We start from the raw sequence: 17190 nt of genomic DNA on the forward strand, positions 1-17190 counted from the left end.
TTGTTGTGCAAATTTCCAACCTGACATGTACACGAAGGCAGAGCTCAGAGAGGGGAAGAAAGTTTAGTCTGGCAGCATTGTGCTAAATCCTGTTAAACTCTGAGCTGCTTTGGGGACACGCTCTGCTTCCCCAGCCTCACTGCTCTTTAGGGGAAGAAAACTGAGAGAGGTGGTGGTTGAATGATTTTGGCACTGAGGATGATTTGGCACCAATATTTCTTGATGGGCTGGCATTGGCAGAATATGAATACAAAGGAGATTTGATTGGCTGTAAGAGCGCTTGGAAGAATGGGGCAGCAGCTATGCACCCCAAAGCAACAAATCCAACTCTCCCACCATGTCAATGAGTTTTCTAAACCCATTAATGTCACTCCCTGTTCTCTAATATGAGTCATGCACAGCAAAGAGTGGGGTCTCTTTACATTGACTTCCCTGAGTGACTGTAGCAATACCCTCATGCCCATTTCTAGTTTTTTAAGGTGTCCTTCTGTTGTGAAAATGTCATTTTAAAGCAGCTACATGAGCAAACTAGTAAAAAGATGAAAGGAGATTGACCAAGGCAAACTTCCCCTCCCCCCTCTTACAGTGAGCTGGTCTTTACACAGAGTTGTGAATGAAAGGATTGTTAGAGACAATTTAGAGATAAACAGCGCCTCTCTGATTTTATCTCCTATGTCACCCGAGAAAGTGTTTGCAGCCTGCCCGTGGAGACAACCAGAACGATGCCTTGATTCAGTGAGAGTGCTGGGAATTACCGGCATCCAGACGTCTGATGTTTGTCACTGCTGTCTGTTCCACTAACAAATGACATCTGTTCACTTTTGGGAGCCATAAAATGGAAACATTTCTTGCTACTGTACTTGAAGACCACTTTCCCAATTGTATTGCTTCCTCCTGCTTTTATCCGTTGTTATTCTCTCTTATTCTCCGTGGCCTCCTGCCATGGAAACAAATTATTTGATGTTTATAATCCGTCCCTCTGCTGCTGGAAAAGCACCTTGTTGGCTCCACTGCCAATACATTTGAGCTGTGTGTGTATATACTCCCTCTGAGGTGATAGTTTGGATCCCTGGGTGATGCCCTCTTTGTGAATATACATCGCTTCAGCACTATGGATGCATGTTGTAAAGGCCACATGGAATCACGCTGGCCTATGCGTGGGTTGCCATGGCTACACATAGAGGTGGACGAGGAGCGTCTGAGCCGGTTGCCATGCTGCAGAGCTCTGTCTTCCTCTGATATCTAGGGGGGGGGGGGGGGGGGCGTATTCATGCAGAGCATTAATGTGAGTTTAGTGTGCTAGCATGGAGATGCGCCGCTGCACACCAATTAGGACTGACTTATTCAGGAGACACAGCCTACCTCTCTGTGGGCTGTGGGGACGTGTGCAAGACGAGTTTTCATATTCAAATTCCTTGGCTAAAAATATGACTGACAATAACTTTTTGGGGGGATTTTTAGTGTCTTGGTTACGCTGCTGATTGTCTGACCTAGTTTCCCTGAACGATGGAATTGTGTTTTGGGGGGGGGGGGGGGGGGGCAAGAATTTAAGGGGTTGAGGTGATCACCATAACATGATTTGCTTCTGTAAAACCAGCGCTGTGGTAGTTTTGAAGGCTCACAAATGCAATACAACATCACTGGTGAATGATACACATTGAAGCTGGAAAATATGAGCAGTGTTCAGTTAGAGCCCTTTCATCATTCTTGCACTTGCTGAAAATATCCTCATCCTTTCCTCACATGAACTCTGAACCCTTCATTGGCTTTCTCCCATGGCATGAAATTGAAATCCTGCTATGAGGCAGGGGATGGGGTTGTTTCCCACGTACAGCCATCTTCCTTCTTCACATCCTAAAAATGTAATTGGGTCGAAGAAGACGCAGGAGAGAAGCAACATTGGGAATTATGCGGTGGCTGATGGCTAAGAATACTAACATGCTAGAGAGGATGCTGGGAATCATAATCTTTCATTTGAGTCATACAGATAAACGGCTTTTTCATCAGTTCAATTTGTTGAAGCATTTTACATCTAAACTGGGTGGTATCTGGACAGATTGGTTTGATACAAAATAATAGATCTTAACTACATCTACGAGATGAATAGGCACGCGACTATGATTGCAAATTTGTGTGATCTTAAGTATCTGCATTATCACGACAACCAGTAAGCTTTCAGCCATGGCCGTCTGCACAGCGCATACCTCATTGTCTCACAGTCACTGATCTATGTTGGGTAAACATTAATAATGTCTTGGTAAATTGAGGATTTAGCTTAGGAAATTCAAAATGGATAGCTAAAAGCAATGCACAAATCTTTGCAACATCCAGCTACTGCTACTTCGAGTTTTAGAAGTAAACTCGTGAACTCAAACAAGCCTAAGGCAACCTGGAGATGAGCCATCAATCTAGAGTCGCTATGTGTGTTGTGCATTCTTTGGACCTGTGTTTTCATGTCGGTTAGGTCTGGTCTGCAGTGGTGGATTAATACTATGAATGAGTGCCTGTCCATCATCAGCCCAGCTATTGTGAGCGTTTTCTTAACAGCATGCTGAAATTAGATATGCATCGTGCATCCGGTAGGAATGTGCATAACTAAACGGTTTCCTGTGAGAGATACTGCAACTGAAAGAAAAAATCATTTTTGGAGCAGGGCCTGGTGGATTTCCATCAGGGGAATGAGGGATTGTTGTCTGAATGTTAATACCTCCATCATGTCTCCTTTTTTTTTCGTGAAGCACCCACAGACCTGTTGTAAACACAGATTAAGTACTACATTGCCACCAGCCATTTGCTCTGCATCATCCATGCTGTTTCCTTGAAGGACAGGCAGCTCAGAGCTACTGATGAAAGCTGTCACTATTTGCTGTCAGGTTATGTCTGCCACCATTATGCCTCAATGCTTTCTATACGGTGCACAGGTGCTCTGGGAAAAGTGATGCCTTTTTTATAATAAGGCTTGTTTCTATGGTAACAAAGATGGATGTCTCTTTGTGCAGGATCCTCATGTTTGTTTGGTTCAGACAGCAGTGAAGTCGACTCTATCTGCCTGTGTCGCCGTTTGTCAATCCACAGAGAAAGGATGAGGCAAACACAACCTGTGATCTCTTTGTGGGTTTTTTTTTTTCTGACAGCAGCATTGAGGTGGATCCTCTGACTTTTCAAGCACATACATTATTCCATTGAAGGTTTTCCCTTTGATGACAGCGTTCTGATCCTTTCATTAAGCTCTTGAGAGCATCCCATTGACTAAGCAGCAGCAGCAGCAGGGTTGGGACACATCACAGTGCATGATGGGTGTGGCAGCAGTAGTCCTGCTCCTAGCTAGCCTTCACTCCCTCTGTGATGTCCTCCTATAGTCTCAAATAAAGGGTGAAGCCCTCCTGGGAGCCGTTTAGCCTTCAGCGGCTCAACAGCTTCACAGCCCCTCTTCAATGAATTATGAATTTCTCATTGAGATTCAGAGGGCTAATTATAATGTCAGACCCGGCTAGCAGTGTGATATCATGGGATTATCCTTATCCTGTAGTGCCTTATTTTACTCCAGGTGCTCTGGCTTCCCTGCTCTCATATCCTGAAATGTTCTTATCAGCTAGAGTGGCGTGGGGCTGCTCCAAAGAGGCCCATGCTGCTTCTTTTTCCTCCTTATGTTATTTTTCTGCCATGCTCCAGTGGTAATTAAAACTGAAACGCTGCATTTCATCCCAGCTCAGTTTTCCGGTCAGTGCTGTAGCTCGGCCTGCAGTGAAGTCGATCCCATGATGCATTTGCTTGACATGCTTGCCCATTAGAATTCCTTGCAGCTGTACCTGTGCAGCTGAGTCCGCCTCCCACTGCTGCCTGCCGGTAATTGAATTTGGGGTCTCTTGGGTAGATAGAGGAGATGTGTGGGAGGGAGAGAGAGAGGATGAATGAACCAAAAGATTGAGTAAGGGACATGAATGTGTTTTGAGAGAGAAGAATAGCGGAAGAGAGTGAAATCTCAAACCCCAGCTGCACATATGCCTGCTGGATAGATCTTGACCTGACAACACTCTCCCATCTAGCCTCCATAATTAAAATGGGTACTGTTGCATAAGATACCATGGAGAATAGCAAACTAGAATATTTAATCTGTCCTGCTTTTGCTTTCCTCTCCTATAAGGGTGTTTAGGCTCCTTTTTAGATGGGGCATCACAACTTTTCTCCATCAGTCTCTATTGATGCACGGAAGTCCAGCAGCAAAAGAATCAAGGCTCTGTCAATGAGGGTTGGTGTTGGAATGCCCCTTGATAGATATCAAAGGATGTGTCCTGGGGGACATCCACTTTCACACAACCAGTGGGGGTTGGTCTGTTGTGCATTTCAGGGAGCTGGACGGCAGCAAATGACACAGAGTATGTAATTGAAAGGGCTTGCAGAATAGCTCACAGGCTGTTGTCAAAGTCGTAATGAATTATTCCTGATTTGTGTCCCTGTGAGACACAGAAGTTAAATAAGATGGACAAACATGTTAAGTGCTGACACATCCTCCGTGTTTTTGACATTCTACAGATGTTCGTCTTTTTGACATTCTACAGATGTTAATCTTTTTCCAGAGTAACAAAATGTCTAATTGTGTTGTTTTTACTTTCTGCTGGAGACAAAGGCCTTGTTGTTTTTGTGTGACTAGCTTGCTACATTTAATTTAAGTTCATTACTGAGAAATGTTGTCTGTCTGGGTGCTCTCTTACATACTCTCAGTTGACCTTTTAAACGGAAAAACAGCATGGAAGCATTTAGCCTAATACACATGTATTTAGTTAGTGGAATCAAACCTAAATGAGTAATGAAAGTGGAATGATTACATTGCAGAGTCAATTGTGAGCCATGTGTTGTAAATAGTGAAAGTGTATGTATCTAATATGATAAAATTAAACAAAACATAAGATTACAACAGCAAACGTTGGATAAATGACATGCAATATTACTAGACAGATTGTAAACACATTGTTGATCTGATCCTCTGAACTAAAGCACAGGGTAGCCAACTAGCCATGCTCCTGCACACTGTTCGTAACCATGGAGATCTGTCCCTGGTTAAACATTGAGCCAGCAATGTGCGAGTTAGAGCCTGGGTTGTGCCCAGCGTTGGCTTTCTAACCTCACTTGGTGAGACAAGCCCCAGGCTTTTATTCAAACCAAAAACACTCCAGCCAGCACCTCTTAATCTCTGCCTTAAACCTCTTAGTCCCAGAAACACTCATGTTCGCTTCTCATCTATTGTTGATGTGTTGTTAAATAAGTCAGAGTGGGTTGTTTCTGTCTCTGGGAACCCTTCACACAGCACTCTAAAGCAAGAGAGAGCAAAGAGTGTTCCCATACCTGTGTGTGTGTGTGTGTGTGTGTGTGTGTGTGTGTGTGTGTGTGTGTGTGTGTGTGTGTGTGTGTGTGTGTGTGTGTGTGTGTGTGTGTGTGTGTGTGTGTGTGTGTGTGTGTGTGTGTGTGTGTGTGTGTGTGTGTGTGTGTGTGTGTGTGTGTGTGTGTGTGTGTGTGTGTGTGTGTGTGTGTGTGTGTGTGTGTGTGTGTGTGTGTGTGTGTGTGTGTGTGTGTGTGTGTGTGTGTGTGTGTGATCCTTGCTAGTCAGCCTAAAGTCACACTAATTTCATAGAGATGGTTTTGGGTGTGCTTGAACAGGGAGTGGCGTTTACACCCCCATGTATTTTAGCTTCCAGAAACCACGGTTATGGTCGCAGTAATTGCAACATTATTACACGGCGAAATGGAGCAAAACGCAGTGCCTCTAAAAGTAGAGTGAACATTGCAACGTATAATGATTAAAATAAAAAGATAATCACTCACTATTTAACCTCAACCGCATGCTTCCCTTCAGATCCAAATGATTATTATTTTTTCTCAAAGATTACCAGTTACAATTTTCCTCATGTTGCCATGGCTACTGGGTTTCTGCTCCGACTTCCAGTGGAGAGGAATTGGTATTCTGCAGTCACTGAGGCCGAAATTCCTGCTGGACCTGGTGGCCTGCAGACATGGAGCAACAGCTGCCTTCACAGAGGCTGGGCCTGCTCTCCGCTCTGTGAGCAGGCTTGTGATTGCGCACAAGTTCTCCGGCGACAACCCTAAATGTGAGATTTCACCTCAGGATAGCGTCCACATTTGTCACGCATGCTCCTGCCACCGGGCGGCTGACGCAGAAAGCTGAAGGTTTAAACTGTGCTGCTTTAAAATGGGCAGTGTAATGCTGCAGTGAAGGTTATGTGTCAATGGGACTTGACTCCTGGACCAAGGCAATCAGGTTTGTGCCTCAGAGTCTTTCTGAATCTTAACCACCATCTTGTTAATGCACGTCTCCTACCAACGAGCTTATTTCCTTATCAGTAATACAACAGCTCAGTATCACAAATACACTGTCAGTGCCAACCCAAACAGAGGGAAAACACTACAGCAAAACTTAATTGGATTGGATTGATTTCAATTAATAGGGACACTCATGGTCCCCAGAGATACATCCAACTGCGTGTCTGTCCGGATCCCCTGACATTTCTTCTAGCATTATCCAAGAAAAAGCTACTAATTAGAAGTCTGTTGGTGTCCATCCAGGGTTCACAGAGGCACAAATACAGTATTCTTTAAGCATCTAATGACCACCTACTTTGAATTCAATAGGCATCTGACTGTACACCGGTTATAGCAGCCGCATTACGGGTACTTTATAAAACCGAGATTGCTTTCTTGGTTGTTGACCTTAATCCTCGTCCACAGGAAGTGCGGTCTTGGTAGGAGGCTTTTGTCTCTACATCTGCTTGGTCTAAGGTCACCTATATTCTGACAGGGAAATCCCAGCACACCCTCACACTGGCCACGTGATAATTAGAGCTTTATTGTAAATACATTTAAATCCTTGAATAGGATTTTTTGACTTATTGATGTTCGGCTTCTTTGCATCCCTGGAGAAGTTTGATCGGGAGCTAATGACTAAGACATTTTAAAGGAACATGTTAGACTTTGTTTTGTCGGATTTGACTGATTATAATCTTTCATATTTTTACAAAATCTGTTTTTTTAACCTGTTCAACCCGGAGGCCGGGCTGCGGGTTTTTTTTTTCTTCACGAAACTGTGTCTCAGGGCTTCTTAACATTTAAAAACCTATTAATGTGTCATACCCACTTAACGGGAAGAAACTCGGCTAACTGACGATATGAACCATTTTTACTGAAACAAAACACAAGTCTCACAAGAAGCGTCTAAATGAGCCCTGAGCGAAAAAATGCTCACACACTTAGCACAGAACTCTAGGTATAAATACCCTTATAAAACGGACAAGTCAAATCAAGCAATCTGATTGGTTCTTAGCCGTGATATACTGAGCGTATACCACGGGTAGAATTGTAAGTTACTTTTCACAACAAGTCAGTATTCCTCTGCGTCTGAGCAAAACAGTATACCGTTGGGCTGAAAAAAACTGGAACAAGAAAGCAGCGGAGAAGTAACGGGGCAGAAACCCTCCTTTTTACGCAGCGGTCCAGACATAGACATCAAACGGCAAAACATATTCAGTGTGCAGTTCCTTTGGCATTAAGGCAGGGATATCTAGATACTTTCCAAGCTTTGACATAATGAATTGTGCTACTTTTAAAGCAAGCAACAATGTTTTCAAATCTGTAATCAAAGAGGTCCGCAAAAACGCTATCGACCAATCAGATTGCTTGATTTGACTTGTCCGTTTTATAAATATATTTACATTTCTTCCGTTACGAAACAAACTTACAAAGCATAAGATGGAAACATTTAAGATTAACTTCGACCTCCGGGGGGGTCTTACTATGGAGGAGTGGATTGAGGAGTGCCTAGTATCTCCAGAAAAAATGCACCTAAACAACGACATGCAGAGCTACGTAAAGAGCAGGTAGACCAACTGGAAAAGTAGCATCATTCAAAAGCTTTCTGATGCGGGTCTTGAAACAAAGCAGAGAAATGATTACCGTTAGTGGCCACAGGTGCGAAAAGCTACTGGAAGCCGAATCTCGGGGACCGGAGAAAGTGGAGCAATATTCTCGCCATGCCAAGCAACAGCCTAGAACAGGGGTCTGCAACCTTTTTGACCAAAAGAGCCATTTTGCTCCTTTTTCCAAAACACTTTTTTGTCTGGAGCCGCAAAACATATTTCATAGCTTGATAGCTAATAAAGTTGTATTTATTGTTATATCAGACAAAAACTATTTTTTTTTTGCATTTATTAGGCTATTTATTACATTATATAAAACTGTTAACCTCTAATAAGAAACAGAGAACTCCTATAAGGAGAATTAGAAATAATACACAGGCCTACTTTAAAATAAATTAAACACAGCACTTGAGGAGTCATCTGCACATTTGAAGGAAAAAAAAATATTATTAAAATGGGCCCACTTTGAAATAAATAAAACATATAGCTGCACCCTAAAAAGAGTTAAAGGTAGGTAAGAATGGAGAAACCAGCTCGAGTGCGCTAGAATTTGAAAATACGAAACCGGAACAAATATGCCTCTTCCTTCAGACTTTCTCACAGAGTCCCTCCTCCAACACACACGAACGCACACATGACCAATGAGGGCACGGGATAAGTTTGTGCACAGATGGAAGGCTGACAGGCAGGTAGGCCATCCAATCATTTTAGCCCGGCCGGCTAAAATGATTGGTCGTGCTTTTTACAGCGCTACGGTTTCCACAGATTAATTTGTTTATGTATTTATTGTCAAAGCATTTAATATATTCATTGCTATCGGGACGTTAAGAGCATTCCATGGAATATAACAAAAACTGTTTTCTGAAATAAATGACATACCCCATTGAATTATGACTGAAGATCGTCAGCTGTCTTCCTCTCCCGTGTTGTTCCTCGACACGTAAAGGCTGCAGCACCTTTGACAACTTCTCTCCACATATCAAACATACCGGTAAACCAGCATCGTTTGCTGTGAAAGCATATAACTCTGTCCGCACAGAATTAAATCCTGTGTTCCTCCGGTACTTTTCTTTGATTTATCCATAGTTCGCTCATCGATCCGGGGGTCAGGTTATTCGCCTCCAAGAAAAGGCGCTCGCGCGGGACCGTAGCAGGATGTGACGCATATTTTAGTTGACCTAATTAAAACCGTTTTGTTTTTTATTTATGTGTCACAGTATCACCTCAAAATACAAGATACGAAACATTTTCAACCATGCAACAAAATATAAATAGTCCTACAAATACTTTTATTTTATTTCCTTCTTATTTTTGTCTAAACTCAAGGGAGCCAGAGCAGAGGGCTTAAAGGGCCGCGGGTTGCCGACCCCTGGCCTAGAACAACCTCAACCTATACAAGTAACCACGTAAGCCATGCTACTGATGCTGGACAGTTTTTCAGTGGCTGCACAATAAATGGCAACATACAAATGAATGTAAATAAATAGCCAAATAATGGATCAACGCTCTCTGTCTAATATGTTCGCTAGCTGTTAGTGTTGTCGCATAGCAATGTTTCGTGCAGAAGGCAACGGAGGGACTATTTTATTTTGAACATCATTATTTACTAATAAAAACTATTTAAATTAGAGTGTGTATTTTTCTTTCATATTGCCACACTTGGTAACCGTTTTTATAAAAGCGACCCTCCGCTTCGCGTCGGGCCGAACCACGCCCCTTAGCTGTGATATAATGAGCATATACCATGGCCTGTCGTGAGCTATTGCTTAATTATTACATATCGGATCTGCACAAACAAGATATCGATTAGCAAGCTGAGATTCCATAGATTAGGGCGATCTGAACTTGCGACAGGGGAAGCAAACACAGACATCACAACACAGAGCTTTACAGAGCAAAAACTGGACATTGTCTTACTTATGCTGTTGTTCTGATCAAAAGTTGTGTTCAATCGCATTAAAACGATAAAGACGCTGCTGAAGGTTAATCCATAGGTTAATCCAATGTATCTGAAATGATTACTGATAATCCATCTTCATATTTATGTCAATAACGGAGTTTTCATATATAGTTGCTATGAGAGCTACCAGAGTGTATGACAGCTTCCGGGTTTGGGCATTCTGGCTATGCATCACTCGTTCACCAATGGGTAATGTTTAGATGGATTTTAGGAACTTCCCCTCGATTATATTGGCTCTAACGGTTAAAAAGAGTTGTCAATCATCAAAATCGACCGAGGGGGGCCATAGATATGGAGAATGCACCCAAATGACCCCAGAAGGTTTTTTTGTTGTTATAGTTTGGATTCCTAAAGCTTTTAGTCTACTATCCCATCATTCAAGGGTGGTTTTCACTATATTTAATGTTTTCTTTTTGGACGGACATTATAATTTACATTTTTTTACTATGTTCAATCTAAATTTACTTTAAAATAAAAAAATTCTATATTGATTCTGACTTTTATACATCCAACTCACAGGTTTATTATTTCTTTGAGAAAAAAGATGATTAATTTACCCCTTTTTAGAAGTGAAGTTATGGTCATTTGTTCTGGGAATGTCATTTGTGAGCCTGAGACCTGAAAAACAGGCTCAGGGCTTAACAGGTTAATGCAGGCTGCCCAATGGTTGCCACAGTTTAACACCTCTGCGTAGATTCATTTAAACAATGCACCTGGTAATTGTTTTATATGAAGAAGGAGTTTTTTATAAAATGTTTTCCTTTTTGAGATGAGATTTTGCTTTTAACTTACAAGGTTTGGATGTTAGGTCACATTGCCTATCATCAGTACCGTGACTGGACTACATCACAGGGCAGAGGGCCTCTGAATTTGCTGCACTGAGAGATAAGTGGTTTAAGGCTAATCTCTAGGGAGGCCGATTGATTGGCCTCCCTAGTAAAGCAGCATGGGGAGCTGTCATTATTTATTACTGGTTTATTACTGAGATTACGGCGAAGGGAAGGTGCATCAAGACAGTAACAGCGACCAACACATTCCTCCAGAGCCTGCTTTAGCTCTTCACCTTAGCATTGTATCACAGTCAATTAACCTGTGGAGGACTGGAGGGAAGTGTAAATGCAAATGGAGGGGGAGAGTGTTGGTGCCACACGTTGTCCCAGGAAAGGAGTTTGAGCAGAGTGATGTTTTCTGACAGTAACGGCCCGTCCACAACGGTGGCGTGCGTTGAAGCTTCAACGCTTCTGCCCATTCACTTTGAATGGGGCGACGTCACGCTTTGCCGAACTGCATTGTGGGAGCGTTGCTTCGCTTTGCTGGCGTTGCTCGCTTCGAAAGTTGAGCAATGTTCAACTTTTGAAGCTTCGGCGGAAGCGTCAGCCAATCAAATCATATGCCAGTACAAGCTCTAGCCAATCAAACCACGTCCTTGTGTGTCCGGGGCGGGAGATTCATGTGATTGGTTGTTGGTCGAGTTTCAGACAAGCTCACCGGCAATCTTCAACGCATGCCGCTGGACACTGCGTAACCCTTTAAGTGTCACTGTTGCAGTTAAAAATCATGCCTTTTGTATTTGTTCAATTACATTTAAGTGCTCTATTATGTGTCACTTTAACCTGAATTGAACCCAATTCATTCATCAATTAGATTCCGACTGTGACTTGGAATATAATTAAATCAAGAAAGATTGAAGGACTAATTGAGAGATTTTAAGAAATGAGAATAATCATTAGTTTCAGCTTTAATTAGGAGTGGGTGATATGGATATTATAATCTGTCATGGTGTAGTCTTAAATGCCAAAACAATTATTTAATTAATCCACTAGTCAATTGCCTGAGATTAATTGGCAGCTAATTTGATGATTGATTCGCTCTTTTAGTCGTTTTTCAAGCAGTGATCAAAATGTTATGTTGGATCCAGATGTGAGTTGGTTTTATATGTCATAAATGAGAGTCATTTGGATATCTTATCATCTTATAAAAGGCATTTTTTATGATTTAAAGAAGAAAACAAACGTTTATGGGATAGCTATCTCAATAAAACAAGGTTAGGTAAACCATTTATTTTCCATGGTATATGGATCAAACTCGCCCATACGTCCCCGAGTTGTCACATTTGCTATTTATAGTATTTAAGTATCCAACCTCTTTCTTGTTTACATTTTTCAATTTAATGTAGCTGCTATTTTTTCATCAAAACCTGACAGGATTATTAATGTCTTTGAATTTACAAGCCAGGATCTACATAATAATTATGTTGCTATTAATGCTTAAACACCACATGTTAATGACATCCCATATTATTTGCGTGCTCTCTGTGTCTTGATCCCTCCACCACACAAACACACACACACACACACACACACACACACACACACACACACACACACACACACACACACACACACACACACACACACACACACGCACACGCACACACACGCACGCACAGCTAACAAACAGCACATTAGCGACATCACAGTGATTATGTAGATCAGTGGGTCTGCTCCAATATCAGCAAGCTTCTGTTAACACAGGCAGGATGGTACATGGACTTATGTTAATTAACATACACGGGATATTAATGTTTCTGCAAGTATGTCCAATCTGTTTTTGTATCTTTTGAGTAAGTGCAGTATATACCTAACCTATCTTTATCTGTCAGGGTAAATTCCCATGTCGCTTATTCACAGCTGTTCCTCTAACTTTTAAACATAGTCTGATTTAATTTGAGATTTCTGACATAATCTTACAGTCCCAGCAGTGTCCCATTCTTTAATTAGGAAACTAAACATTGCAACAGTTGCCCATGCAAATACAGACGCCCACATTTCTGCTAACTGTTCCACTACTGATTGAAAATGTAGTTCTTAGGGGTGTGGCAGGCTCAGAGGAGACGTAAATGATACTGGTGTTTACTGGTTTGGTTTACTGAGAATATAGGAGCCTGAAACTGGAGCTCTGCTATGCTCGTGTTTGGGCTTGGTGGACTGTGACAGATTGTGGATTGGATGTAACTTTTCAAGGTTGCAGTTTTTCCAGTTTGCAATGCAGAGTGAGAACTACTTTGGGAAAAAATCTAATTGCGATTTTTCTGACAAATATTGCGATTCGATTTGCGATATTTGTTTTTAAGCGACCCAACGGAAGTTTATTGTAAAATGCGGCCATATCGCCGGCTAGGAAGTTCGTATCAACGTGCTCCCGTCTCTAGCACCCCCGCAGCCCGAGCTACGAGTGAAAGAACTAAACTTACATGAAACTTCCGTTGGGTTGCTTTAAAGTCAATCTTCAGTTTAAGATTCACCCTGTAATAGATGTAAAACATGTGATGGTTTGTTTCAACAAACGATCTAGGAAAGCTCCATTGGAAGCCATTTGGAAAGGGCAGGCACTTTCAAAAATACTTGGCAGGTGATTGGATGAATCATGGGCCACTGATTGGTTAACAATGGCTGGTACATGTGGAGCACAGCACTTCTGATTGGTGTGGATGACACACAAGAAGAACAAAAGAAAAAATTGCAGGCTTTGCGATTTGATAATCGCATCATTTCAAATCGTGATTTCGTTTTAAAATCAATTAATCATTCAGCCCTACTCCTTGGTTCTATTATGTCTCTTTTAATCTCTGTTTTTCCTAATTTTCTTGATTTCTGTGGTCGGTTGTAACTGCCATCTCAGACAAACCTCATCATGTTGCGTTTTTTCTTAATCTTTTGGCCCACACTGCTAATGTAAGATGTAATCTTGAACCTGCTCTACTGTCATAACTGTATTATCCACTAGATGATCTATTAATTCAGCTCTCTGGTGTTTTATAATAAGACCATCTGTCCTGAGGGTGAAGCAAGGCAGGGCCGGCGCCTTCTGGCCGTTTAATCAATCAAAATCATTTAAGAATTACCCCGTTGACATGCTTTGTGTTCAGACTATATGAAAGGCTTGTCTTTTTCTTGGCCTGACCTTGTTGGAGTTGTCTCTCCCAGTTACACCTAATTAATCTCTTAATTAACCTATTGATTGCCTTCGCTTTCAGTTACAGTGCTCTACAGTACTCACAGTAGTCTCCTAATTCTGCAGGTAGTGGGTGGTTCCTTTCACACAAACATGACTAATACACTTTACTTTACAACAAATATTTGTAAGAAAATAAAAATATTATATGAGCAGTCAACCTTTGTCAGTTTTCCTTTGTTTTTGAGCTCTCCAAATTGTTGCACTTTTAAAAATGTTATTAAGAAACTTAAGGCAAGTATTCTACAGAGTTGCATGTCCTTTTAGGTTTGTAGATGAAAAAGATATGTTTAGCAAGCTGTTTCAAAATAATCATAATTTATAAACTACATAAAATGAACTAGGAAGTCTTTTCAAGTCATTTTATTCTTGAATATCTTTCTGTGGTAATTCTATAATAGCCGTTTAAAATGTATTATTCAGCTCTTCAGTCTGCTTTTATCTAGCTCAACTAAATGTGGAGTTTCTGCCTAAATGTGAAGTGACGTATCCCCCCCCCCCTAAAGTGACAGTAATCCTGGCTCTGGGTCGGGGTGGTGTTGGAGAATAAGCAGCATGGGCTCAAAATGTGGAGCGCCCTGAAAGGGCTTCAGACAGATGAAGGAAAACGAGGCCAATCTTTTTGGTAATTCCAGCAGCCTGGAAACCCCCACTTGCCCTCTGCTTATTTTTAATGATTCCCTACGTTAGGTTCAGGCATGAAAAAATGTTGTGGTGCATGTTTCACATAATACCGTGACTTAATATGTGCAAGCACAGCATGTAATGTTGGGTTGAATATCTGTTTCAGCTTGTTTAGGGTCTGCAGTAACGATGCAAACCCTTAACATTTGATCTGTCTTCTGATTGATGGCGCTCTGACTAACAGTGGGAGGTCATGTCACCAACGCACAGAGCCATGTGCTGTTAGGTATTCAGCAGCACAACGTTTTCAACAGGACGCTTAATTATTTGTATGCAAAATCAATATGTTACTAGCAGCCCATACAGGCGGGCGAAGTGGGGAGAAATGTCCAAGAGAGGATGAAGGGGAGGAGGGGGAGGAGGTGGCTGTAGAGGCGGCTGTAGAGGCAGGGGATATTTTTTTCATGGTTGTCCTCTCGGGGCCTGAAGGCTCGCGTACTGTGACAAAATTATTCTGACAGCAGTGGCAGCCAAATCATCACTTTTCCTTTCATTGTATTGTTGTTGATATTTTCCTTGGAAGATATAAGAAACAAAGGAGGGAGAATCCTTGATACTTAAATAATTAAATGACTTCTTGTCAATCTAACACTGCTTAAGATATTCTAGTATAGAGCTAGATTAAACGGATTCATGTTTTAGTTTTGTTCTAATTATACTAAGGCTGTCCTAATTATGAACACGCCACTGCGAACATATGCGTGGTCACACGTCCATATGTGCTGTGTGACGGTATGCAGGTGATTTGACAGGATTGCCTCCCTCCACTGTTCTCTCTTTGGCAGCTCCTCTCTGCAGCCGAGTCACCCTGGGAACCTCTGCTGAACATGACCTGAATCACAATGAGCTTCAGCTGCCGTTGACCTCCCTGTCCTACCCTGTCCTTACAGCGCACTGTATACATCTGCTCATGCGGATACACAGTTTTCACCACAGGACGTGCAAAGATGCCGACATGTGATGTGAGGTACTTTAAATGGCTGTTTTTCTTTTTTTTGCCTTACGGTGAGTGAACCCATGGGAGGATAGGACGGGCAGTCAGTGCAGTCTCCACATGTGTTTTCAACAACGGCATAAGGAGGATTTAGTGTGGGAATGTATCTGCCTGCTACTGTGTGCAGTTCTATAATCTCAGCCCGACCCCTGAGCAGCACTTTCAGAAGAACCATGATTCTGGTTTTGAATATAAAGGGCAACATTTTAAATAGTAAAAAAGGTCACCAAAAGTCGGTTTGAGAATGGGTTTTTGTTAAGACATGAAACATCTACAACTTTATTTTGTATAAGCGTTTTACTGTCTTCAGATGAGCACTGTAGATAGTTTCACTCCAAGGTTGACCTTTTCCCCACTTATCCATCTACCTATTCCCTTTAAATCACACAGTCTCTTTCATCTCGATCAGCTTCCTGTGATGATGCTGTATGTCACAGCTGAAAATCTCCTGCCGTGAGATGTCATCTCCTTTATATATTTTAAAGGTATAACTGAACCAGCAGGGGCCACAGAACCAACATGGCCCCAGACTATGGCAAGACAAGACTAAATGGAATAAAAGGTTGAAATCCCTGCTGGCATCTGGTCCAACAATGGCTGACCACTTGGCTTGAAAAATATCATCAACTCCTCCTTTGATTGTACTCCAAACACCATGAATCCCATATTCCCATATACCCTTTGTTCTGTCCATCTATCTGGCATTGGCAGTCCTTACCCCCCCACCCCCCCCCCCCCCCCCCCCCCCCAGGAGGATTTGGGGAGCACTGCCCGCCTTGGCTTATTTCAAGTGAAGTGGACCTTACCAAGAACTCCTGGAGGGAAGCCGTAAAGCAAACACAAAGCTACTTTACACCTGACCTTTATGTGTTTCTTTTATGCTGACAGGAGCTTACTAACAAGAGGTGGGGGTTGGGTGGGTGGTGTACCCTGGTCTACCCTGTAGCAAAAACCCAAGTGGACATGTGTGTAGACATCGCTGTCATCTTAATTTAGCCTTTCTTCTGTCAGTGGGAGCATGTGGAGGTCAGTGTAGCAATGCATGCATGCTAGCTCTCACACACATGTAAACAGTGGTAGCATCCTTCCAGCCTGCGTTTCAAACCAATAAACCCAGACGGACAGGCCCGAGACTGAGACCGCTGAATCAGGATGCGTCGCCTCACTCTGCAATTGGCTGCTCGTGTGTAAACCAGCTCCAGTGCTTTTATAGATAGAGGTCATAAAAAGGGAGATTGGTGTAATTTTCTTGGCATTGCAGCTGCTGAGCATGATGTTTCTTTAGGACTATAACCTTTCTGCTGGGGGAGGGACAGCGTGGCATGTATGGAGAAGAATAAACAATAATGCGTCATCTGCACATCATGTACGTGTCAAGTAATAGCTTCTGTTGTCACAGAGGGATTTCTGTATGCCAGGATCAGAAGGAGAAATTGCAGTTGCTCTTATACTCTTTGAAACGTATTGGTTTAAAAAAGTAGAATGACAGAGTACGGTAAATATTTTTTGGCTTCAAATCTCAAGTGTTACTTTAATTACCTCAAAACATTTGATTAACCGCTAGTTCAAGTAAGTAAGATGATTAAAATGGCGATGTTAGTAAGTTGGATGGT

At 42.1% G+C, this 17190-nt stretch overlaps 1 protein-coding gene across 1 annotated transcript in view; it reads left to right on the forward strand.

Annotated features, from left to right (window-relative positions):
- LOC307028076 (FERM, ARHGEF and pleckstrin domain-containing protein 1) overlaps positions 1-17190 on the forward strand; it is a 56083-nt gene that overhangs the window by 15109 nt on the left and 23784 nt on the right. The gene's annotated exons all lie outside the window — the stretch shown is intronic.

The sequence above is a fragment of the Notothenia rossii genome (genome assembly GCF_949606895.1).
Source record: "Notothenia rossii genome assembly, chromosome: 2".
In the NCBI taxonomy this organism is placed as follows: Eukaryota; Metazoa; Chordata; class Actinopteri; order Perciformes; family Nototheniidae; genus Notothenia; species Notothenia rossii.